The sequence below is a fragment of the Peromyscus californicus genome, unplaced genomic scaffold (genome assembly GCF_007827085.1).
Source record: "Peromyscus californicus insignis strain IS unplaced genomic scaffold, ASM782708v3 Scaffold_6__1_contigs__length_162567912, whole genome shotgun sequence".
Taxonomy (NCBI): domain Eukaryota; kingdom Metazoa; phylum Chordata; class Mammalia; order Rodentia; family Cricetidae; genus Peromyscus; species Peromyscus californicus.
Genome location: NW_026294584.1, coordinates 42731246 through 42758379, shown reverse-complemented (window position 1 = coordinate 42758379; position 27134 = coordinate 42731246). Strand labels below are relative to the sequence as shown.

At 41.4% G+C, this 27134-nt stretch overlaps 1 protein-coding gene across 3 annotated transcripts in view; it reads right to left on the bottom strand.

Moving 5' to 3' along the window:
• Ahcyl2 (adenosylhomocysteinase like 2) overlaps nt 1-27134 on the bottom strand; it is a 170695-nt gene that overhangs the window by 74953 nt on the left and 68608 nt on the right. The gene's annotated exons all lie outside the window — the stretch shown is intronic.

Genomic DNA, 27134 nt, shown 5'->3' with positions numbered 1-27134 from the left:
AAATGAGTCTGATTACTTTAAAATATTCATTGGTTTTTCAGCTGTCCTCATGATAACCAAATAGACAACATTCCAGTGAGTTCCAAAGCAAATTAATCAAGTATAACCATTATTAGAAAGCGGCTATTTTTACAACCAAGGATAAGGTATTATTTATCTAAGAAACAAAAATGTAAGAAGCAAAAATTGTTGTCTCCCCCTGCCCTTATTTTTGGAGACAGGGTTTCTCTCTATTATGTAGCCCTGGCTGTCCTGGAACTCGCTATGTAAACCAGGCTGGCCTCGAACTCAGTGATCTACCTGCCTCTGCTATGATTAAGAGACCAGAGTCATTTAAGTGAATCTTCTGGGAAGTATTTCCTCAGGGTCAGCACATAGAAACTATGGTTCAGAGGGGGTCAAGGCTGCATCTCAAGCTGACAAAAACCTGGAAATGTCTAAGTGTCTCCCATGTGGTACTAGTTTTTGTGGCAAGAGAGCTGCAAGATTGAGAAGGTCACAGAAAGCAGCTCAGACTTGGCACTGTGAAGGGCCAGGAAAGGCTATTGGTAAAGGTGCAGCCTCAGTTGCAGTGAAGACCTCAGGAATGAAGGGATTGTGGAGAGAAACTGAGGCAAGGTTGAAGAGAGGCCAGGAGGCCATTGGTAAAGGTGCAATCTCAGTTGCTGTGGATACCCCACATATTGGAGACTACCAAGGGCAGTGGCAGTGGTGCCAGCCTGAGCCTACCAGACAAGCTGTATGTGGAGTGGATGACAGGGCCTGCCCAAGCTCTTGGAGCCCAGAAGATACTGAGCAAGTTCCACATGCTGAACAGTGAAGATTTGGTTTACACTGCTGGATGTTGGTTTTTCCTTGATTTTATTCTGTGCCCTGATTCTGCTATTCTCTTTTGGAATTAGAAGGTATGTAACTTATTTTAGATTTTACAGGAGCCCACAGTTGAGATATTAAACTTTTTAAAGGGATCTTGGATTTTTAGAGTGTTGAAAAATTTAAAGACTGCTGAACTTTTTAAGTTGGACTGTGTTTTATATTACAATATTAACATGAGCTCTTGGGGACAAACAAAAAAGAAAAGGTTATAGTTGATGTGTTTGTGGGTCAAGTTGATAAGAGGTCAATTGTGCTGGTTAGTTTTGGTCAACTTGAGGTAAACTAGAATCCTGGGAGGAAGGCAACTCAATTGAGGAATTGTGTCCATCAGCCTGGCCTATGGACGTGTCTGGGACATTTTTGTTGTTATTGTCAGTTGATGTAGGAGGACCCAGTGCCATCTCTGGGCAGGTGGACTTGAGCTGTATAAGAAAAGTAGCTGAATAAGATAAAGGGAACAGGATATAAGCAGCATTCCTCCACTGTCTCTGCTTCAGTTTCTCTCGAGGTTCCTGTCTTGAATTTCTAGCCTTGGCTTTCCTTGATGATTGACTATAACCTGTAAGCCAAATAAATCCTTTCCTCCTCAGACTGGTTTTGGTTTTATCACACTAATAGAAACTATGGTGGTCTGAATGAGAATGGCCCCCATAGACTCATATATTTGAATATCTGGTTCCCAGTTAGTGGAACTGTTTGGGAATGATTAGGGGATTAGGGCATGTGGCCTTGTTGGAGGAGGTATGTCACTTTGAGGTTTCAAAAGCCCTCTCTATTCTCAGTTAGCTCTCTCTGTATATATCTCATATTTGTGGGTCAGATGTAATTAATCTCTTAGCTGATGCTCCAGCACTGTGCCTGCCTGCCTGCTGCCATTCTCCCTGTCATGATGATCATAGACTCTAATCCTCTTGAACTGTGAACCACAATAATCTCTTTCTTCTATAAGTCATCTTGGTCATGGTGTCTCTTCACAGCAACAGAAAAGTCACTACGACAGAAACCAAACTAGGATAGTAGGTAAATTTGCAAATAAAGATTGAAAATAGAGGGGTTGACTGATGTTATGTTCCATGCTCTGGATGATTTCAAGACAAATTTACTCTGACTTAAAGGTTATAAACTGATTCTTGCCTGAAAGGGCTACAAATTCCTCTCATGAAGTTCATAAATCATTTTAATTTTGTTTTTAAGTACAGTTCTCTACAATAAAAATGTTCTAGCCAAACTCTTCTGCCATGGGCTATGGACATGGCTTAATGGTAGAGAACTTGCATAACACATATGAGGCACTGGGATTTTCTCCCCAGCACTACAAAACAAAACAAAACAAACCTTCCAATCTTAAAGCAATGCTGACATTGCTACACCTAGCTGCAAGAGAATGTCTTAATGCTACTCACAGTGAAGACTTATGAAAAACCTTATTCAAACCCACAAGACTCCAAGTAGTCATACCGGTGCTTGAGGTGTCCAGTTGCTGAAAACAACCCAAGAACACAGGGAGATCAACATAACCTAGTTAGTCTGCCATGTCTCCTTACTAAGCCTTTTCTTTTGTTCTCTGTAGCAGCTATAAAATGTTATCTTTGCAAATGTCAACTATAACACCTAGTACTAGGATTGTCTATCAGTTGACAGGGTGCTGGCCTAGCAATACCAGAAGCCCTGGGTTTGATCTCCAGCACCACCTTGAACCAGGCTAGAAGCAAAAAGATCAGGAGTTCAAGTTCAATCTTGACCTAGCAAGGTTCTAGATAACTGCATGAGACCCTGTCTCAACACAATTCTAATATCCACCCTGTTTTAATCTCATTACTTCTAATCTCTCTGTCTCCTTCAAATCATGACATAGAAAATGGTCTTTTAATTTTTTTCATTTTTATCATTATTATTTTTATTTATTTATTTATTTATTTTTGGTTTTTCAAGAAAGGGTTTCTCTGTGTAGCTTTGCACCTTTCCTAGAACTCACTCTGTAGCCCAGGCTGGCCTCCAACTCACAGAGATCTACCTGGCTCTACCTCCTGAGTACTGGGATTAAAGGCGTGTGCCACCACCACCCGGCTGGTCTTTCAATTTCTTTACACCAAAACCCACAAACTTCTGCACATCCATTCTTCCTCTCCTTCCTTGTTTTGGAGAGAGGATCTCATTGTGTATCTTGGGCAGGCCTTGAATTCTCTACAGAGCCAAGAATGAGTCGTAGCTTTTGATCCCTGCCCCTAGCACCCCAGGGTTGGGGTGACTGTGTACTACCACCCCCAGTGTCCCTTCTGTTTCGGTGGAAGAGGAAGGATTTTTTTTTTCCCAACTCATTCTTTCCACTAGTGCTCTCGATCAAATTCTCTCTCATCTTTTTGGGAACTACTTTCTGTCAACAAACTCCTCTCCTGCTTATTCAACTTTTCAGTGTCTAGTAGCTTCTTCTCATTAGCAGTGACTATGTTCAGGTTTCTCCTGTTACGAACATAAGTTCACTGTCATTCCCTTAAGCTATTGCTCTCTACACTCATCTTTTTTTTTTCACAGCTGAGGACCGAACCCAGGGCCTTAGCGCTCTACTACTGAGCTAAATCCCCAACCCTACACCCATCTTCATAGCCACACCTTTTGACTTTCTAAACTCACGTCCCCTGTGGTCTTCAGCTGACTGCCAAGTGAAACTATTTGTGCTGTGGTCACTAAGCCCCTGTTGCTAATCTAAGGGTACTTCTCAGCTTTCTTCCCATCTCTGGATTTTCACTGACAGTACATCCTCCTTGAACGACTCCTTCCCTTAGCCTCTCGGGCACTATGCCCACCTTTCCTCTGATCTCCAAGATACCTTTCTTTTTAGTTTCCTTTGGAGCTTTTCTCTTGTAGTCCCTTACTTGGAGCAGCGTTTGAAGATTCTAGTGTAGTCTGCTTCTTCTTAGTAGCAAATATTCTCTTGACCAACTCCATCACTTTATTTATTCTTAGTTTTTGTTTTGTTTGTTTTGTTTTTTAGGTAGTGTCTCCTGTAGTTCAGACTGGTATCAAACTTACTATGCTGCCAAGAATGACCCCAGTTGAGCCTCTTTTCTTCTCTTCTTAAATATGCCACAATGACAGGCTTCATTTATTTACTTATGTGCTTTTGTTTTTTGAGGCAGAGTCTTATTAGGTAGCCCTGGAGCTCACAGAGAGTTCCTGCCTGCTACTGCCTCCTGAGTGCTGGGGTTAATGGCATGTGCCATGGCCGGCCTTTCATTTTTTTTTTTTTTTTTTTGGTTTTTCGAGACAGGGTCTCTCTGTGTAGCTTTGCGCCTTTCCTGGAACTCACTTGGTAGTTCAGGCTGGCCTCGAACTCACAGAGATCCGCCTGGCTCTGCCTCCCGAGCGCTGGGATTAAAGGCGTGCGCCACCACCGCCCGGCCCTTTCATTTATTTTTAATATGCAAGTGATTTCCAAAACTCTGTATCTAAAACCTTTTCTCAGCTGATGGCCTACTAGATGGCTTTAGTCTATAATGTACCCAATAATGTTCTCATTATAGCATTGCTAGTTGCTTGCTTACTTTTTTTAGCAAATGAAATAAATAAAAAATAAGTAAAGAAGGCTGGGAAAATGCCTCAGTGAGGAAAGGTGCTTGTTGCCAAGACTGACAACCTGAGTTCTATCCCCAGTGCCCTCACAGTAAAAAAAGAGAAAACTGGCCGGGCGGTGGTGGCGCACGCCTTTAATCCCAGCGCTCGGGAGGCAGAGCCAGGCGGATCTCTGTGAGTTCGAGGCCAGCCTGGGCTACCAAGTGAGTTCCAGGAAAAGGCGTAAAGCTACACAGAGAAACCCTGTCTTGAAAAACCAAAAAAAAAAAAAAAAAAAAGAGAGAAAACTGATTCTTACAAGTTGTCTTCTGACCTCCACACATGCACTGCAGTATGCCTGGGTGTACCCACCCACACCCGGCCACCTCACAAAAATACATACATAAAGGTAGTAAAGTAGATGAAAAATTAAAGCCATGCTGGGTACTATGAAGGAAATGACCAACATGCGAAAGTATGAAGGGAAGATGTCACTTTAGAGAGAGTCATCACGAAGGGCATTTAAAGACAGTAGCATCAGGAGGATCAGAGATCCTTTACTCTATGAAACAAAGGCTATACTCTCTGCAGAGACCTGAAGTAAGAAAGAACATGTTTACAGAATGAAAAGACAGCATGTGGCTGGAAGTTAGTGACGGGAGGAAGAATGAGGTTACTCACGCCAGGGCAGCTAACAACTACTTCTGTTTTGTTTTGAAGATTTATTTATTTATTATGTATACAGTGTTCTGCCTGCATGTATGCCTCCAGGCCAGAAGAGGGCACCAGATCTCATTACAGATGGTTATGAGCCACCATGTGGTTGCTGGGAATTGAACTCAGGACCTCTGACAGAGTAGCCCATGCTCTCAACCTCTGAGCCATCTCTCCAGTCCCCCCTCCCCCCACTTTTTTAAAGATGTATTTATTTATTATGTATACACTGTTCTTTCTGCAGGCCAGAAGAGGGCACCAGATCTCATTATAGATGGTTGTGAACCACCATGTCGTTGCTAGGAATTGAACTCAGGAACTCTGGAAGAGCAGCCAGTGCTGTTAACTTCTGAGCCATCTTGCCAGCCCCTCAACTACTTGTAACCCTAGTTCCAGGGGAACAGATGTCCTCTTATGGCCTCTGGGCACTAGTGTGCATGACCATATATAGATAGATACAACACACAAAATAATTCTTTACTTTAAAAGATAAAGAACTTGGATTTGGGGGCTTTGAGTGCACTTCAGTTGGAAGAATGCTTACCTGGAATGCAGGGAGCTCTGGGTTTGATTCACAGCACCACATAAACCAAGCATGATGGCATAGGGGCACATGCCTATAATCCAAGCACTTGGAAGGAGATAGGAGGGTCAGAAGTTCAAGGTCATCTATCTCAGCTACACAGGGAATTTCATGCCAGCCTGGGCTACAAGAGCTTGGATTTATACTAAATTTAACAGGGGCTAGTACAGAATTTTAAGGAAGTGAGTGACTGAATAATTTATACTTACATCTACTGCTGTGTGGAAAAAGGATTAGAGACCGGCAAGAAGGGGAGTGATCAGAAAGCTGATACAATAGGTCAAGTGCGAGCCATGGTATCAGGAGCGGCTGACAGCAGTGAAGATGGAGGAAGCAGACAGCCGGGAGGTGATTCTGAGGGCAGAGCTCATTAGACTTGCTAACAGACTAGGTTTAAGAAGTGCGAAAATAAAGAACGACTTGATTTTACACTGAACAGTTAGGCTGGTGATGACTTGTTGAGTAAAACCTTGACAGGGTAAAGAAAAATTTCATTGCAGAAGTCAAAAGTTCCACTTGGACATGTAATGTCTAGAACATCTTCACATTTGCCTTTTAAAATTTTCGGTGTTCTGAGGTAAGGTCTCACACCACAGCCTAGGCTGGTCTGGAAATCCCCTGTAAACTAGGCTGGTTTCTCAAACTCATGGCAACCCTCCTTTCTCAGCCTCTCAGTGCTGGAATTAGAGGCCTGAGTCAGCATGCCCTGCTATCGACACAGAATATATAGGCAGCTAGGAGAGTGTGGAGCTCAATAAGAGGTCTACACTGGAAAGAGCATCACTAGAAGATGGCCAGTCCACAGTAGCAGACTCAAGTCCTGATGTTCCATTTGCTTCTGAAAGCTTGAACTTTTACTGTGGAAACAAATACTTTCAGGGTTCCTTGTTTGCCCCAGTCCCCACTACTTACTGTCAGATTTCATTAAGGTAACAGATTCCCTTCGTTCATCTCAAGAAAATGTCTACCAATGCTCAAGTGTCCACGATGGAAAAAGCAGCCAACATTACTGACTTCATGGACCCCATGAAAAGGTACTGGGACCCCCCCACACACTGGGAGATCACAGGACCACACTTGGAGAGTCAGTAAGTGGTGCTATCTATCACTGTGAGGTCTGGAAATTAACAAAGGCTCCATGGAGGAAGTGGGCATGACCGTTTGCCACCTGAAAACAGATTTGTCAGAAAGGTTAGCTCATTCTTACAAGCTTGTGGCCTAATCTCTCATAATCTATGACCGCCAAGGGGATTTCCATTCTACCTTCCCCTTCTATCTCAGGGGCTTTTCAAAGCCAAAAGAATTTTCACAAAAATGCTAAAAACACGTCATTTGTCTTTTTTTCACTTTTCATTCTCTGAAGCATCTCCCCAGACCTTTCCCTTTATCATAAAAACCAACTGTGACATAAGCAATTAGAAATAAATAATTGTTATGGGACTTGTACAGCAACATGATCTTGGAAGAAAACTAGTTCTTAAATATGTTTTAAGATTATTTTTTTGTTTTTTGGAGAGTGCGTGCGTGTGTGTGTGTGTGTGTGTGTGTGTGTGTGCGTATGTGTGTGTGTGTCAGAGGGGGGGCCTTATCTGTGCAGGAGTCCACAGAGGACAGGAGGTCCACTAGAAGTGGAATTGTTGATGATTGTAAGCTACCTGATGTGGGAACTGGGAACCAAACTCAGATCCTCTGCAAATATAGTAGTACTAATAGTAGTAACTAATGAGTCTTCTCTCTAGCCCACAGTGCTTAATTCTGGCCATCAACAATTTTATTTACCCATTATCTGCATGTTCCACACCTTACCATATAATCTAAGGAACCGAGGTCTCTGCAGAAAAGTGCATTCTAACCCTTCGACCTCCAATAAGGTCCTTCAAGAAACATGAATCCCAGATTACTGACAAAGTGCAACAGCGGCCCACTCCCTTAGGACAAAATCAACATAGGCATTCTGCTTTAGGGGTAATGCTTTAGGGTGAACTCTCAGACTTCTTTGGAGATCATCAATCTGCCACCAAGAACATAACAAAAAGGAGAGTGTGTAAGTCTTATGGTTTATATGTGCAATGTCCTTCATGGGCTCAAGAGTCTGAACACTTGGTCTCTAGATGGTTGCACTATTTTGTAAGACTGTGGAACTTTCAGAAGGTGGATCCTTGCTAGAAGTCAGTCCCTGGGTGTGAGCCTTGGGTTAAGGTCAGGCCCCATTTCTTGTCAGCACTTTACCTCCTCATCTGTCCAAGTGTGAGGAGAGGAGTGGTCCCACCGCAGGTCCCTGCCACCCTGGCCTTTGTTTTCCTTCCCACACAGAACTGTAGCCCTCAAACTGTGAGCCAAATTAAACCCCTCCTCAAGTTCCTTCTTGGCAGCTACTTGGCCACAGCAAGAAGAAAAGTAACACAATGAAGTTTATCCAGGCTCAGCTTCATTTTAAAAGGCTTTCTCCCCAGTACAGTTACCTCTGTTAACAGTATCTAAGTAATCTCTACTATTCTGACTAGTGCTTGGACTTCTCAGATCATCTACAATGGTGACTAACACACCCTTTGTGCTTACAATGAAGTCTAATCCAGAATTTTTATATGTCGAGGCGGTGTAATTAAATGAATGGCACACACTAAAAAGGAATGCTTACAGATTAAAGTCCTCTGCTCATAAAGTCCTGAGTGTCAAAGCAAAACAGGGATATGAAGAGTAAAAATGAAAAATTAGAAAATAAATACAAATTCAGAAGAGAAAATCCACTGGAGCTTATTTGATTTGGATGGAGAGGGAAAGCAGGCTATGTTCAAACTAGAACTCAGTGAGTAACATTCTATGCTAAGCTGGAAAGAAATGACCACAAACAATCACTATGTCAAGTAGGTGGAACTGAGAAGTAAGTGTTACACCCAGGGACTGGAGAAGTGGCTCAGAGGTGAAGAGCACTGGCTGCTTTCAGAGAACCTAGGTTCAATTCCCATGGTGACACAAGCACCTGTAACTCCAGCTCCAGGAGACCTGACACTCTCTTCTGGCCTCTGGGGGCAACAGGCATGTGGGGCACAGACATGCATGTGAGCAAAACACCAAACATAAACCAAGCAAGGAGTGGTGGTTCCTACCTGTAATCCCAGCACTTCAGGATGGAGGCAGGAGGATCAGGAGCTCAAGATTAGCTTGGGCTACATGAGACCCTGCTAAAAAAAAAAAAAAAAGTTAACACTCAAGCCAAGGAGCTTATTCTGCAGGTACTGGCTCAGTGTGGCTGCTTTTAAACAAGTCTTCTCTGATTGGAGCTGAGGCCCATCATTCTCTAGCCATTTCCTTTCTTTTCTTCAATTACTTATCACTACCTGAAACCACTTACTTTTTGCTTTTTCTTTCTAGAATGTAAGCTTCATGAGAACAAACACCTGAAATACATTATTCACTTAGCATAGTACTTCCTATATTCAGTTGATATATATTCACTGAAAATGATACAGCTTCTACCAAGGAAAGCCCAATAGTTCTGAAGCAAGAGAGATTAAACTAACAAAGCAAGAGTTGGGGAACACTGTTGTATATCTGTGGGTTCTGGGGGCACACTGGGGCAATAACACTGGATTGGGGTTTGAAGAAATGAGGTATATCTAACTCCTTATAGCTCCAGAAATGTCATGAGACTTTACATCTCTATGCCTTTAATAAAGGCAGTATACTAAAGGGAACCTACTTATAGAGTGCATTCTACATTCCAAATACAATGCAGTTGGCCACGTATTACCTAACTTACCCGTGTAACAACCCTATGTGGTAGGCGTTTTTATTATCATCATCTTACAATTGAGGAAACCAGTGCAGTCATGTCAAGTGATTAACCCAAGATCACAGCTAATTTGGGGCAGTCCTAAGACCCAAATCCAGGTACCTTTGCACTCGTTATCTGGAATGCCCTATTCTCAGACATTTTCTAAATGTATGTACTCCTCTTAACCTTGAACTCTGTTGATGCCAAGAAGCCAATCCTCACAGCATTTTTGAAGCAATAGGCAAACATGGCTATGCTAGAGATTTGGGATAAATGATTCTAAGAAACTGGGTTGAGGAACAGTGTGGATAACTAAATATACAACTGAGTTAAAGTGTATGGGTTGTTGTAAAGTAGGTCATAATCCTAACTTAAGATATACCAGTATATCATATTTGTATAGACTATAACTCACAGGTTATAGCTACTTTCCTCAGGAGGTTTTGTATTTTGTTTTGTTCTTTGTTTTTACGGCATGTCACCGCTGCCTCACAGCGCCACCTGAGCATCTTGTACCGCCCTATCTTATCAGTAACCTGGCTTCTTTCCCAGCATGAAAATAAATCATATCTATTCAGCACAGAATTGGGTTGGTTAGTGTGTGCTCTCATATATTTATATACAAACTCTGCAGTTTCACCCTTGGTTCAGACTTAGGTCTCTGCCCAAGGGTTATTGGGCAAAGCATGAGAGTTTTTCTTGGTTTATAACCATATCTCTAATTTTTAAAGCCTATACACGGCAAATGTAGAAAGAGTCCAAAGTTCATCCTTTTTACTTCATTTTACAGGTAAGAAACTGAGACCAACCCATAACTTAAGTAACCTCTTGCAAATATGATATAATTAGAAAATACCCGGAACCTGAAGATAAAAGTTATGTGAGGCCCAATGTAGTTACATTCTTTTCCTAGCTATAGGGAAGAGCAACCAGCAACCTGTGGCAGAATAGTTTCAGTGGAAGAAAACAGTAGAACAGCTTAAGTTAATGTGCTGTCACTTTTTAAAGGTGTATTTTATTACCTTTCATTATGTGTGGGTATGTGCCTGCATGTGGCATGTGCATGAGTGCAGATGTCTGAGAAGGCAAGAGGTCAGATCACTGGAGCTGGAACTGCAGGTGGTGATTTCTCTGACGTGGGTGCTGAGTCCTCTGTAAGAGTGTCTTAACCACTGAGCCACCTCCATCCCTGTGTAGGGATCTGTATTAGAAAACATGACGAAAGGAGTAACACCCGCCAAGCACACCACAGATATATACACAACTCGTTTATCCTCCTGAAAATCCTCTGAAAATCCTCTAAAGTACTTCTTTAAAATCTGGGTTTTGTTCTTTGTTCTCCACCCCCTTTTCTAAATTAGGTAACAGGTTCCTGGCACAAAGTCCCAAGGTCGAGAGTGTATTGTGAAATCAGCCTATTCTGCCCCTTTCCTTCCACATTTGATTACTCTCTGGAGGGCAGTCTTACTCGTGTATTCTTTTCTAGAGATTTGTGTGTGGAGGAGCCCCGTGTTTCTTTTCCTACACAAATGGCAGTCGGTCACCATATAGCTCTACTCTCAGTTTCCCCTCAGTATCTCAGAGTCTCTGCCTTTAACTTCTGCATATTTCTCTATTTTATAGATATATCCAATATTTACTTCAACAGTCACCAAGCAACAGACACTTGAATTGTTCATATCTTGTACAATGTGTCACTATAATGCTATCACATTTTTTAAGAGAATTTTTGGTCAGGTGTGGTGGCATACACCTTTAATCTCAGCACTTGGATGGCAGGGGCATGTGGATCTCTGTGAACTCAGGCCAGCTTGGTCTACAAAGTAAGTTACAGGCCAGCCATGGCTACACAGTGAGACACACTATTTTTTTATTTGCTTATTTTTGAGAAAAAATAAAATGAAATATTTCCCTAAGGACTATCTAGTCAATCTTGCTTATTTGTTTGTATGTCTGTCAAAGCAGGGGGCAGACACTTGCCACGACATATGTGTAGAGATCAGAGGACAATTTGCAGGATTTGGTTCTCTCTTTTTCCCATCTGGATTCTAGGGATCAAATTCAGATCTTCAGGCTAGATGACACTTTCATCCACTGAACCATGTGTGACAATCATTTGTAACATACATTTCCAGAAATATCATTCTTCCCTCTCATGTACAAAATTTTATTTGCCTCTTCATATTAAAAAAATGTGCACGCCATTAGAAATGAAGAGGGGATTCATCAGTCAGAGAATTTAGCCAACTTATTAATCCCAGTTTTACAGACTCTAATACACACATGGTTATAGTCCAAGATCTCTCTACTATCTCAGAAACTGTTTGGAATCCACAGGGAAAGGGGGCTGTGGTAATTGAAATGGATTAATATACAGAATCTGCAAGGCCTGGAGACTCCTATCTTTAACTAATCTGAGCTCTTGGGAGGCTAAGGCAGGAAGATCAGGAGTTCTTCAATAGCTTGGGCTACATTGTTAAGACACTATTGCAAAGACAAAAGTGTGTGTGTGTGTGTGTGTGTGTGTGTGTGTGTGTGTGTGTGTGTGTGTGTGTGTGCTTTCAAATGTAAAATGTTACTTAGGTATAAAAGTAAACAAGATAAAAAAGTAAATAGTCAGGTGTGGTGGTGACTCCTATAATACTAGCACACAGAAGATCCCCCTATGTTCCAAGGCTTCATAGTAAGACCTTGTCTCAAAATCCCCCAAATAAACAAACAGTAAAAAAAAAAAAAAAAAAAAAAAGCACCAGTGAAATGGCCCGGCACAAAGCCAGGGGTCTGGCCTCCATCACTAACCAGACAAAAAGACTGTGTAGTTTACTACTGAATTGGAAGGGCTTTGTTTTGTTTTGGAAACAGTGTCTCACATAACACAGGCTAACACTGACCTCACCATGTAGCCAAGGGTGATCTTGAACTCCTGACCCTCCTGCCTCTGCCCGCTAAGTGCTGGGATTATAGGCACATGCTACCATGAACAACTCTGTAAGATTTCTGTGTGTGTGTGTGTGTGTGTGTGTGTGTGTGTGTGTGTGTGTGTAAAGTACTCCTTTAAGTACTTTACTAGCCATCACCCCAGCCCCTTCCACAGCTTTTTGTTTGCTTTTACATGTACTAAGAAATTCTCATCTATACCAAGGTTATGAGGATTTTCTCCTTTGCTTTTTCCCTGTAATCTATGATCTACTTTTTGGCTAATTCCTATTCATGGAAGGAGATAAAGTCAAAGATCACTTTTCCTCCAAAATGGATATATCTAATTGTTTAGCACCATTTGCTAAGAATAATATCCCTTCCCAACTGATTAACTTTGACTCCTTTGTCAAAACACAATTCACTGTTTAGTAGTGGGTCTATTTCTGTATTATCTATTTTGATATATTGACCTACATGCCTACCCTGTTTTTTTTTTAGGGTCAGTACCTATCGTGACATGAGCAGAGGGTAATGAGTTTAAAAATCTGCACAATCCTTTCCCATTTCTCCAAGCCATCACTTTCTTTTTCTTCTTTATACATTTAGCAGAAAATAGCCTCCAATGTCAAAATCGCTTAACTCTCTATATACCCAAATATAAAGTGATTCCTGGGCGAAGATTTTATTCTATAATATAAGCCAAAAAAGAAAACAATATGAAAGTCTGAATTCATTAGGAACAGACCACTAAAACCAAACAGTACCTTTGCGCCCCCTAGTGGCAGAAAATAATAAGGCTCTGCCAATCAAGAAAGAAAACAAACACTATTCACAAACACAGTTAACACACCAATAATGTGATTGATGCTTCCATGAAATCCTGATCCCCCTGTCTCTGCCTCTCATGTCCCGGTGTGATACCACCACATCCATCTCTTCAAACTTTTTGTTTTGTTTTGTTTTTTGTGTTTTGTTTTTTTGTTTTTTTGAGACAGGGTTTCTCTGTGTACACCTGGCTGTCCTGGAACTTGCTCTACAGACCAGGCTGGCCTCAAACTTGGAGATCTGCCTGCCTCTGCCTCCCAAGTCTCTTCAACTCTTTTAATAAAAAAAGCTTTCATTAAAAATTAAGCTGGACAGGCAGAGATGTGCAAGTGTGACAATCTTCATCAACCCCCAGAAAACACCTAGGAATCCAAGGAAAGACCAGACTCCATGTACACTGTTGTCTGATCTATATGTGTACTGTCACACATGCACACCACACACAAACACCATAAAGAAAACAACGATGATGATGATAAATGAAGCTGGCTGGATGTAGTTCAGTCAGTAGAGTGCTTGCCTAACACGCACAAAGCTCTGGGCTTGATCTTCAGCTCTGTGTGGGAGCGAATGTACTCAGGAGGTGAGGCAGGAGGACCAGCGGGTCAAGGTCATCCTTGATGTTTAGCAAATTCAAATCTAGCTTAGACTACTTGAACCAAGGAGGAAGGGTGTAGGGGGAGGAAGGGAAAGAGGAACATGAGGAGAAGGGGAGAGAAGGGAGAAGAGGGGAGGGTGGCTGGGGCTGCTGTGTGTGGTGGCACAGGCCTGTAATCCCAGTCCTTGTCAGGAGAGTACAGGAGCCAAGAGGGTCACCACAAATTAGAGGCAGCCTAGTCTACACAGTGGGTTCCGGGCCAGCCAGGGCACACTGCTAAACCCTGCCTCAGGGAAAAAAAAAAAAAAAAAAGGAAATTTTTTTGGTGTTTTAATTCAATGTGAATTGAGTAAAAGAGAAAATCGGTTATAAAAACAAGACAGCATTTGGATACATTCCCATACAAAAGAAATGAAACCAGAGTCCAAAGGAAAAAGAGACCAAGAGTTTAGACAATTTGTTAAGAAAAAATGTAAATAAAGTGGTATGTAGTCTATAAACTGTCAAGATACAACTAAGAACATATATGTGCACAAGTATAATGTCATAGACACACAAACCAAATTTCTCTGCAATGGAGCTCAAGAAACTGTCAACAATAATTACTGTTGGAGCTAGGGTGAGTAGGGAGGAGACAATTTATAGAGCTATATATTTTAAATATATATATATATATATATATATAATGAAGTCTTTAAAACTGAAGGTCATTTAAAAAACAGTCAAATAGTAATTTTATATGCTTACCCATGAACAACAAAAATAGGTACCATGTGAACAATACTTGCTCAGAACAGTATGTTCCAACAGTCGATTATAATTAACTAACCTTTGGTAGGTCCCTGGGGCACACAGCCACACTGCAGCACTCTCAAACACACAGACGGAAGAATACAGTAAATTAAAAATGCTTTTCTTATCGATGTGGCTCTACATTTTAATCCTCTGCATATTTTCATACACCCTGAAATCTCCATTTGAAAGAGGAGACTCCAAATGCCTGCTCTCTGAGTAACTGACTGGGACAAGTTCTTGCTCTGTCAGTTTCGTACCATCCTTCCTATCAGTAATTGGTGCATGTCCAGTGGGCCCTGAAGACTCTTTCGCTAATTCTATGCATACCTCTCAGGAGTCTCATTCTCGGTCGTTAAGTTTATTTTCACTGAGAGTATTATACATTCCTTCATCTTCTAATCAAAACTTGTTGGTATGCTCACCACCCCTTTCTTCTTTCTTTGTGTTTATTTATTTTAGAGGCAGGATCTTACTCTGTAGCCCAAGCCACGGTCAAACTTTGACCCTCCCGTCTTAGTAACCCAGGTTCTGAAATTATAAACTCACAGTACCACATCTGGTTTTCACTCCTATCTTGAATAAACTACTCTCTCTCATTAACCTTCAAACTACCTCATCTTTAGTTTCTTTTTTTTTTTTCCTTCGGTTTTTCGAGACAGGGTTTCTCTGTGTAGCTTTGCGCCTTTCCTGGAACTCACTTGGTAGCCCAGGCTGGCCTCGAACTCACAGAGATCCGCCTGGCTCTGCCTCCCGAGTGCTGGGATTAAAGGCGTGTGCCACCACCGCCCGGCTAGTTTCTTATTTCTTAATCTTACTATTATTCTAGCCACCTAGGTTAAAACATGTCAGTGTTGCTTTTTCTTTTTTCCTAAAAGTGTTGTTTCTTTTATTAAAAATATATATATGTATATATATGTATTATATGTATATACATATAAAAGCTGGGAGGTGGTGGTGGTGGTGGTGGTGGTGGTGGTGGTGGTGGTGGTGGCGGCGGCGGCGGCGGCGGCGGCGGCGGCACACGCCTTTAATCCCAGCACTCAGAAGGCAGAGCCAGGCGGATCTCTGAGTTCAAGGTCAGCCTGGTCTACAGAGAGAGTTCTAGGACAGGCACCAAAGCTACACAGAGAAACCCTGTCTCGAAAAACCAAAAAAATTAATTAATTAATTAATTAAATAAAATAGTCCAACTGCAAATATGTTCTGCTTTTTTGGGGGAGGGGAGTTGGTATTGGGGATTGAACCTAACACTGTGCTATCTCTCTAGCCCTACACATTCCATTTCTTTGGCCATTACCTTTCAGTTAACTCAACAGAGCACAGGAATCTAAGAAGACTCAGATTTCTGGCAGTCTGCAACCAGCTGGTGGGTAGTAATGGTGCTAGCTAGGACTGGGAACACCCCTAGCTTTTGTACAAGATCTCCTCAGTCTAAAACACAAATGTCTTTCTGTCTCCTATTTACTTTCTACTCTCTTTCTCTTGTGATGCCCCAGTGCATGATGCTTCTGACGTGAAGCTCTCATGGCTGGCGTTACTGCCTGTATGACTTGCTGGTATCTGCCACTTTCATATTTATAAGCAGATTTTATATTTATATTTCTTTTTTTTCCCACGACCTTAACCAAAATAAGTTTCACAGGATAACTAAGTGTCGCTTCCACCCTAGAAATTCACTGGGATTCTACACGAAAACTTTGAGGACAGTCATTTTTATTGTTGTCCACCACTGAAAGATGCTCAGTTCTTCATTCCCATCTCTCACTCCTATACAATCACGGGCTGCCCAGCTACAGGGTATTCACACTGTAGCCCAAGCCAGCCTGGAGTTCACTATGTGTACCAAGCATGCTTCAAAGTTACAGCACCTTCCTGCCTCCACCTCTTCATTAGTTACTCTCTCACTGATGAAATAAAACACCTGAGGAAAGCAACCTGAGGAAGGGCGGGCTGATTTGGATGCACAGTTCACGGGCAAGTCTTTCATGGTAAGAAGGTCGTGGTAGCAGGAGGACCTCGAGGCAGCTGGTCACACAGCATTTTAGAAAGCAGAGGGTGATGAATACTGGTGCTCAGTTCACCTTCTCCTTTTTATTCAATCTAGGACTCTAGCCCATGGAATGGTGTCATCCACCCAGTTAGGTAAGGTCTTCCCACCTAGTTAGGTTAACCTCAGTTAACCTAATCCAAATAATCCCTCACACACATGCCAAGGGGCTAACCTAATTTAGATGACCCCTTACAGACACACCTAGATCAGTGTTTCTCAACCTGTGAGTTGTGACCCCTTTGGAGGAGGTCAAATAACTCTTTAACAGGGGTCGCTTAAGACCACTGGAAAACACAGATGTTTACATTACAATTCACAACAGTAGCAAAATTACACTTATGAAATGGCAATGAAAATAATTTTCTGGGGGCTAGAGAGATGGCTCAGTGGTTAAAAACATTGGCTATTCTTACAGAGGTCCTGAGTTCAATTCCCAGCAACCACATGGTGGTTCCCAACCACCTGTAATGAGATCTGGCGCCCTCTTCTGGCTTGCAGGCAGAACACTGTATACATAATAAATAAATCTTTAAAAAAAAAAAAAGAAAACAATTTTCTGGTTGGGGGTCAGCACAACATGAGGAACTGTATTAAGGGGTCGCAGCATTGGGAAGGTTGAGAATCACTGTTCTAGGTGATCCTGTCAAGTTGATTACAAACATTAACTGTCACAAGTGCTGGGAATACAGATGTGAGCCACCATACCTAGCTCTGCTTTTAGCAAATTCTATGAAGGGCATGTACCTTCACAGCATATTTTTATGCTCTGGCAATAGCATTCATTATTTTAACTGAGAAAAGGCAGACATAGAGTGAGTTTTCTATATTCCTCCCTCCTACCTGAAAACAGAAACTTTTTAAAAGTGTCCCCCACGCTACCACCATTTCTCTTGCCAGGGTGGAAAAAAACTGTCTCAGTGGAGACAAGAGGACGAAGAGGTTACACAAACAAGCCTCAGTTTCCCCACCTGTCTTCTCACCCTGGTAGCTCTAAGCTATTTGTTTTGTCTTGTCACTCTCTGTAAAACTGCTGCTTGGGGTTAAGGTAGGATATACGTCTAGGTTCTAACTACCCTGTTGAGTTACTCACCACTGAGCTCTCCTTTTGCATGTAGCATGTACACATTGATGATCTGCTGTTTGTTAATAACCTTTCGTTTGTTTCTTTCACTAATGTCTTCTATCGGTATAAATTTCGGGCCAAGTCTGGGAACCTGGGATGGGCAGAGGAAAATTTTCCTCCCCTACACTATCTGTTAAGTCTAATGTGTAGCAGTATGAAGTATTAAACACGCAGAATTTTCTTCCCACTGGAAACAACAGAGTATGTGAGCTAACCCTGCCAGATCACTTATTTGGCTAAATGCTGTAAATAGGCACCGCCACACACAGGAAGTAACAGAAACTACAAAAGATGAAGCAGGAAAGAAGAAACTATCTAGTCTGTACTGTATCTCAGAAATGGGAGGGGAAATTTTCATCCAGTGCTCTGCCAACAAAAAGAAAGTTCATACCAAGCCACACCAAACTTGAATAAAAATTAGCACAATGACCAAACATAAAAGCAGTAGGTTTAAGACCTCACTAGGAGTTGGCAGCGGAATTACACAAACAGAAACTGGAGGGGCCAAACTCTGTAAGCAACACTGGATAAGGTACTCTTCCAAAATTCTAAGAGAAAGACAATCAGAGAATCCTAATGTAGGCCAAATAACCAGAAATGGGTAAGAAAAGAATAAGGATATTTTCAAACATAAAAGAACTCAAAACTTAGCTCCCATTCACCCTCCACAAGAAGTAGTAATGAGAGGATATGCTTAACAAATTCAAGGAGTAAAACAATACAAAATGCAGAACGAGGCAATAGGAGAATCAGAAGAAAAAACAGTCAAAACAAGTCACCAAAGGGCGTGAACTTAGTAGCTGCCTTGAAGAAGTGGACAGATAGGTGGTTCATAACTATTTACCAACATGAGCAAGGGTTGTTACCAGTCTCCTATCACAAGACTGCAGCAAATTTTGTTTTTAGATAAAGTACCATGTAGACCAGGCAGGCCTCAAACTCACTGCTTTAAACTCCTCATCCTCCTGCCTCTACCTCTCAAGTAGCTGCCTGATGCTCAAATAGCTATTCTGTTTTAAAGGACCCTTACTAGGTATGGAGCAAGATCTTTTTTAGACATTCCTGGTACAAATGTAGTCAATTTGAAGAGCTGTTTGGGTGTCAGTCTCTCAAACTTAAAAATGTAGGTAGTTTTTGACCTAATGATTTCACCTTTAGGATTTGCCTTTTTTTTTCTTTTTGGTTTTTTGTTTGTTTGTTTGTTTGTTTGTTTTGTTTTGTTTTGTTTTTCGAGACAGGGTTTCTCTGTGTAGTTTTGGTGCCTGTCCTGGAACTCTCTCTGCAGATCAGGCTGTCCTTGAACTCACAGAGATCCGCCTGGCTCTGCCTCCTGAGTGCTGGGATTAAAGGCATGCACCACCACGGCCAGGGAGGATTTGCCCTATTGATATACCAAACATACGTTCGAAAAGTATGCCATGTGTTTTAGGTCTCTGCTATCATTGTTTGGAAGTTCTTATTGTAAATTACTGATTAAGCTATACATAATCTTTGCACAGCAACTCCAATGCAGTTATTCAGTCACTTAAGAACTACTTTTAGGGCTGGAGAGATGGCTCAGAGGTTAAGAGCACTGCTTGTTCTTCCAAAAGTCCTGAGTTCGATTCCCAGCAACCCACATGGTGGCTCACAGCCATCTGTAATGAGATCTGGCTCCCTCTTCTGGCCTGCAGGGATATGTGCAGACAGAACACTATATACATAATAAATAAAAAAATCTTAAAAAAAAAAACTACTTTTAATGCCAATACCCAAAACATAGCCCTTCGAACCCCCAAAGCATAAGCCCTATATCACAACCAGTGCCACTCCATTTGAGTTTTCTGGTTCTGAAAGACAGCTTGTACCACCGTTATTAGACCTCAAATAGTGACAAGGTTCCAATATGCAGAAGAATAAGACACGTTAGCTATATCTCTAAGCAGCTGAGAAGAGAGGAAGGACCAGAACAGGCAGCTGCCAGAGAACAAAGGCAAGAAACAAACATTGCTTCTTCTCAATGGGCCTTCTAAGTTCTCCACATCCACCTTCCTCCAGGGAGGGAACACACAAGCAGCAACGGGTACTCAGGTTAGCTACATTTTGTTGACATGGCAACAGAAACACACATAAGGGAAGGCACAAAAAGAGTTATTTGCTTATAATTTGTTCAATTCTTCTCATCCAGGTTAAAAAAAAAACAACCTTAAACCAACAGAAAATAATTGAATTCAAGGAGCGATAAAGGAGGATGTTCTAGCACAAAGCTAAGAGCCAGGGACTGCTCTGTGTAGTGCTGTGCTTCTCTTCTGCATCTTGTCAGTGCGTGGCTGTGGTCCCAGATTACAGAACTGAGTAATGCTTTCAATTATATTTCTCAGAGATTTCACACCTTCAGATCTCAAACTAACATGTCTGTTTCAACATTCTAGTTTTTATCATCTAGTGCCAAGAGGAAGTTTCAGGGATCAAGAGTGAAATACCTAAACTAAGAAATATGTCTTCAAAATATAACCAGAAACATGGGGGGGGGCAGTATTTTTTTTAACCTACTCAGCCCTTCTGTTATGAAAGGAATATCTTTTAAAGACTTTAACTATAAAAGTCATCCATGTTTACTGCAGATAGATAACTTAAAAAGACAAAACTTTACCACAGTAACACCCAACTATTACTACTTATAATATTTTTTTAATACAGTAAGTTTTTATATACAAAAGAGAAATGATATACTTAGGAGGCACAGGAAAGCAGATCTCTGAGGCCAGCCTGGTCTATATAGGGAGTTCCAGGCCAGCCAAAGCTACATAGACACAGTCTCAAATAACAACAGCACAACAAACCCCAAGTTCAGGGACCAGTAAGATGGCTCAGCTGGTTAACAAGTATGAGACTTGACAACCTGCATTCAACCCGTGCCCTGGGGTCTGCATGGTAGAAAGGGAACAGACTCCCCCAGACTGTCCTCTGACCTCCTTACATACACGCACTCACACACTCGAGCGCACACATAAACACATACACTGCCTCAAGAGTGTACAAAGGCAGGTGGATCTCTGTGAGTTCAGAGGCCAGCCTAGTCTACAGAGTGAGCTCCAGGACAAACACATCCAGGACTATTTCACAGAGAAACCCTGTCTCAAAAAACCAAAACCAAAACCAATAAACAAAAACAAACAAAAACTCTTTGAATCCTAGCTCTTCTATTTTTAAAAAATATTTATTTATTTATTTATTTTATTCATTTATTTATTATTCATTATTTATTTATTTATTTATTTATTATGTGTGCAGTGTTCTGCCTGCATGTATACCTGCATGCCAGAAGAGGGCACCAGATCTCATGATAGATGGTTGTGAGCCATCATGTGGTTGCTGGGAATTGAACTCAGGAACTCTGGAAGAATAGCCACTGCTCTTAACCTCTGAGCCATCTCTCCGGAACCACTTTTCCTCTTTTTGAAGACAGGGTCTCACTTTGCAGCTCTAGATGTCTAGAAACTTATGATGTAAACCAGGGCAGCCTTGAACTCACAGAAATCTGCCTGCTTCTGCCTCCTAAATGCACAAGTATACATGTAGGGAAAATAATCATACACATGAAGTTAAAATAAAAAACATTCCTATTATCCAAGAATTCCCAATTGTCATATACTAACCTGATTATAAGTTTACATTATGTATAGTAATTGAACACACTAACCTTTTTTTCTTTCATTTTTTTGTCTTTTGACTTTTTTGAGACAGGGTTTCTCTGTGTAGCCCTGGCTGTCCTGATACTTGCTCTGTAGATCAGGCTGGCCTAGAACTCAGAGACTGACCTGCCTCTGTCTCCTGAATGCTGGGATATAAGGCGTGCACTACCACCACCCCGGCTTTTCTTTTTTTTAAAGTATTCAGGATCAACTCAGGGCTTGAGGCATTCTAAACAAGTGTTCTACCCTGACTACATCCCCAGTCCTTTTTTGACAGACTCATCTAAGAAGCTGGACTGGACTTGCTGCACATCCCAGGCTGGTCTCAAACTCAAGATCCTTTTACATCAGCCTTCAAAGTTCTGATTACAGACGAGTACCACCACACTTAGTCACTAAATCTAAATCTTTTTGATGAGACAGGTTCTCATGTAGCCCAAGCCAGCTTCCAATTTACTATGTAGCCAAGGATGACCTTGAACTTTTGGTCCTTTTGCCTCTGCCTCCCAAGTGCTGGAATTACAGGCATGTACCACCACACTTGGTTTAATGTGGTGCTGGGGATGGAACCCAGGGCTTTCTGTATACAAGGCAAGCATCTCTTCTTGAGACAGACTGGCTTCAAACTTGCTATGTAGCCAAGGATGACCTTCAATTTCTGATCCTCCTGATCCTCTCTCTCATGTGCTACATGACAGGAGTATACAACTACACCAGGTCTTATGTGGTGCTCAGAGTTGACCCAACTAAGCTGCATCCCTAGCACCCATTTCTTTTATCTTTGTGTGCGGAAAAAAAGCAGCCTATGTAGCCCAGGCTGGCCTAGTTATTCTTTTGTGTCCATGTTATGTTCTGAATAGGAAATGTCCCCAGCAGGCTCATGTATAGGAGGTATGTGTCACCCAATAAGCTTTGGGAAAGCAACTGGATCATCATCATCATCATCATCATCATCATCATCTTCTCCTCCTTCTCCTCCTCCTCTTCTTCGTCTTCGTTAACTGTAGGCTAACCATTTGTTTATTTTAATTATTATTGTTATTATTATTATTTGTGTGTGTGTGTGTGTGTGTGTGTGTGTGTGTGTGTGTGTGTGTGTGTGTGTGTGCAGGCATGCTTGTAAGTGTGGAGGACAGAGGACAACTTTTAGGATCTGGTTTACTCCTTCCACTGTGGATTCCAGGGGTCAAACTCAGGCTGTCCAGCCTTGCACAGCAAGTGCTTTTACCTTCTAAGCCCTAAGATAAATGACCTGGTCAATGGGTTACTCTTTGTTAAATTCAGAATACCATGGCATTGCTGAGACCTGGTAAACAATGGGTGAGGCCTAGTTGGAGGAAGGGTCACTGGGAGCATGTCCTCTTGAGCTGTATCTTGCCTTGATCCATCCCAGTAGCTTTTCTACTTCTCGTCCCTCACTTTCAGTGAAGAGCTTTGTCCTTTACACGTTCTCTGCTTTGCCACTGACCCAGAAACAGAACCAATGGACCATGGGCTGAAATCTCAGACAGTGAGCCAAAATAATTAACTCTTCCCTTTAAGTTGTTCTCTTTGGTAGTGTGGTCACAGCTATGCAAGAGTAAGTACAATAAAACAAAACAAATGAACTAGCAAGACAAATGTGTACTACCATACCTGGATTACTCCTTCAAATTTCAAGAAGGAGAATTCTAAGAGAAAAGAAATAATATTCTCTATTGTCAATGTGCTCACCAGAAAAGTACAAATTTATATTCCCATCAGCATGAATACAAATGTTCATCTCTTCCTCCTTTGTTGACATAGGATTTTATACATTTTAGAATATGCATGTCTTGAGGGGCTGCAGAGACGGCTCAGCAGTTAACAACACTGGCTGCTCGTCCAGAGGACCCGGCTCAGTCCCCAGCACCCACATGTTGGCTCACAACCAGCAGTAACTCGGTTTCAGGGGACCTCCGTGGGCACTAGACATGTACATGGTGTACATATATACATGCAGGAAAAGCACTCATACACATAGAACAAATTAAAAATCTTGCTGGGCGGTGGTGGCGCACGCCTTTAATCCCAGCACTCGGGAGACAGAGGCAGGCGGATCTCTGTGAGTTCAAGGCCAGCCTGGGCTACAGAGTGAGTTCCAGGAAAGGCACAAAGCTACACAGAGAAACCCTGTCTCAAAAAACAAAACAAACAAACAAACAAAATCTTAAAAAATATAAATCTAGGATTCTAACAGAACTGCAAGAAGCAGAAGTTTCTCCTGCTCTTGTTCTTTTCCTACTTGGAGGTTAACTTTTATGCTTCACTTACCAATTTGGGGTTTTATGCCAAAACTAATGATGTCTTTCAATTTTTCATGATCTTACTTTTCTACTTATGTATGTTTAAAATGTTATTCAATGTTATTTAAAAAAACAAATTATGAAAAATGAAATTTATACTTTCCTAGCACTGGCTCTGAGTAAGAACTACAGTTAGTTCATCCTTTCTAGATCTTTACCTAGTAAAACATAGACACATTCATACATAGGTCTTAAAGATAATTCTTTTCTTTTCTTCTTCTTTTTTTTGGTTTTTCGAGACAGGGTTTCTCTATATAGCTTTGGAGCCTGTCCTGGAACTCACTCTGTAGTCCAGGCTGGCCTTGAACTCACAGAGATCCATCTGCCTCTGCCTCCCAAGTGCTGGGATCAAAGGCATGTGCCACCACTGCCCAGGCATTTTTCTTGGAAATGGACTTTTCCATCCAGTCTATTTCGATTAGTTCTCCTCCACCTCCTCCCATTTCCTCCCCAGTTCCCACCCACCCAAATCCACACCCTATCTTTCTCTCATTCAAATAGAAACAGGTACCTAAATAATAATAATAAAATAAAAACAAACAAATCAGAATAAGAAAAAAACAAACAGAAAAAGAGGAGCCACAGAAAAAGCACAAGAAACACATACTTTCACTGAGACACACATATTTGCACACACGGAAAACCCATCATACATAAGAAAAGACCTGTAAGGTGTGCTTAAAAAAAAAGCCAGGTGGCTGGAGCTGTCTATAGGAAGCTGTGAACGGCCCAGTGTGGGTGCTGAGGACCAGACTTGGGTCCTCTGGGAGCACAGTACACACTCCTAGCTGTTGAACCATCTCTCTAGCTTCATGTACAATTACCTTTTAAAAGACAATATGGCTGAACATGGCAGTAAATGCCTACAATCTTTGCATTCAGGAGGTTGAAGCAATGTACTACCATGTCCAGTCAATATAATATCACTTAAGAAATAAATCTAAAAACATTAACTATAAATCCAGAATTCTTGCAAAGAATTTTCTCACTGGGTTGATTATGAATCTTTAATAGTAACGCTGGCTTAGCTTTACCAAAGAGGGTTTTAGTAGATATGAAAATGAACTTTCATGTTACTTTGAAAAATACTGTACTAGAAGCACACTAAACACTACCTCAATATATTAAAAACTTAGGGGCCAACTCAAAGATTTAGCAGGTAAAGGCACTTGCCACCAAGCCTGATGACTGAAGTTTGATCCCTAGGGCTCACATGGTGGAAAGAAAGAATTGAGTCCTGCAAATTCTCCTCTGACCTCTTCTCACACACTGTGACATGCACACACCCACACATAATAAATAAATGTAATAAAGATTTTTAAGAACTTAGAAAAATGAATTATCTAAGCAAAATAGGATAAATGCTTAAACCCAATACTAACTAAAGATGTTACAGATAGAAGTAAACTAGTAAGCATGCAGCTTTCATGTAGGATTAGAAAGCCAAATCAGGAAATACAGTATAACTAGCCAAAGAAAATAAATAATATGATAGTTTCTCATTACTTTCAATTTTTTTTCTCCTTTATCATATCGTAGGTGTTTCAATTTGCTCAGGCTGTTACAACAAAATATCATAGATTGGAAGGTTTAAGCAGTGGGAATTGATTTCTTACAGTTCTGCAAAAGATCAAACAAAATCAGTGTGCCAGCAAAGTCCGTTTGTGAAGGACCCAGTTCAAGTCTAATTCCCAGTGTTCTGATAGTTGCTGTCATCCAGCATCCTCAAATGGAAGAGGGGAAGCATTGGTGTTTCTTCCTCTTCTTACGAGAATACTAACCTTAGTTTATCTAAATCACCCCCACACATCATCACACTGGAGGTTAGAACTTTAGATGCGTGGGGCTGGCAAGATGGCTTTACTCCTATAAAGGTGAATGGAGAGAACCAACTCCTACAACTTCTTCCTTAAGGGTCCTGACAACTGAATTCAAGTCAGCAAGCTCAGCAGCAAGTGACCTCACCTGCTAAGCCATTGTGCAGGCCCCAAAAACCAAACAAAAAAGTGTAGTGAATCACACCTGTAATCTCAGCACTTGAGATGCTAAATTCGGTAGTTTGAATATAAATGACCCCCATAGGTTCATATATTTAAATGCTTAGTCATTAGGGAGTGGAACTATTAGAAAAAGATTAGGAGGTGTGGCCTTGTTGGAGGAAGTGTGTCACTAGGGGGTGGGCTTTGAGATTTCAAAAGCCCATCCAAGCCCACAGCCTGTCTCTCTCTGTCTCTGTCTTTCTCTGTCTCTCTCTCTCTTTAGTGAAATACACTAAGCAAAACTAGTCTTTACTTGTAGATAAATGATCATCTAAGAAAATCCTGTGGAATTAATTTTTTAAAATACTACTAAAGGGTCAATGGTTAAGAGTACTGGCTGCTCTACCAGAAGACCTGATTCAATTCCCAGTATCCAGATGGCAGGCTAACAACCATCTATAACTCTAGTGTCAGGGGGCATCTGACTCCCTCTTCTGGCTTCTTTGGGTACAAGGCATCTACATGGTACACAGATATGTAGACAAAATACCCATACACATACCAAAACAAAACAAAAACCCACTTATATATGATTTTAGCATGGTTGTAAGGATTCAAGGTTAACATATAGAAATTTTCTGAATTTTTACAAAGATCCACCAGATGATGACTACAAACAAAAGAGGGAATACCTCCACAATACAGCACTGTTCAGCAATGAGGAATGAAGTTATACATGCTAGGACATTTCTAAACCTTGGAAACAGTGTGCTAAGTGAAACAAGCCAGAATTGTAAAAGACCATACACTGTATAATTACACTTATATTAGTGGGGTAGAAAGTAACTGCCAATAGTTAGATGAAGCCCAGGAGCTTAGGGCCATCCTAGACAACACAGTGTGACATGCTATGGCTTGAATGTCAAATATCCCCATCACCTCACATGTTTGAATACTTGCTACCTGGCTGATGGTGATATTTAAAAGCAGTGGTTCTCAACCTTCTTAGTGCTGCGGCCCTTTACATACACTTCCTCATGCTGTGGTGACCCCAACTATAAAATTATTTTATTGTTCCTTCATAACTGTAATTTTGCTACATTTAATGTAAATATCTGATATGCCACCCTTAAGGGGAACCACTGTTTTAAGTGATTATGGTGATGTCAGGAGGTAAGACCTAGCTGGAGGACATGAGTAGATAGTAAAGAGACTTGAAGGTTATAGTCTGCCTACTTCTAGTCTCAACTTGTTTTGTGTGTGCGGGGGTGGGGGGGGGGTGAGACAGAGTTTCCCTGTGTAGCTCTGGCTGTCCTAGAACTCACTCTGTAGACTAGGCTGGCTTTGAAC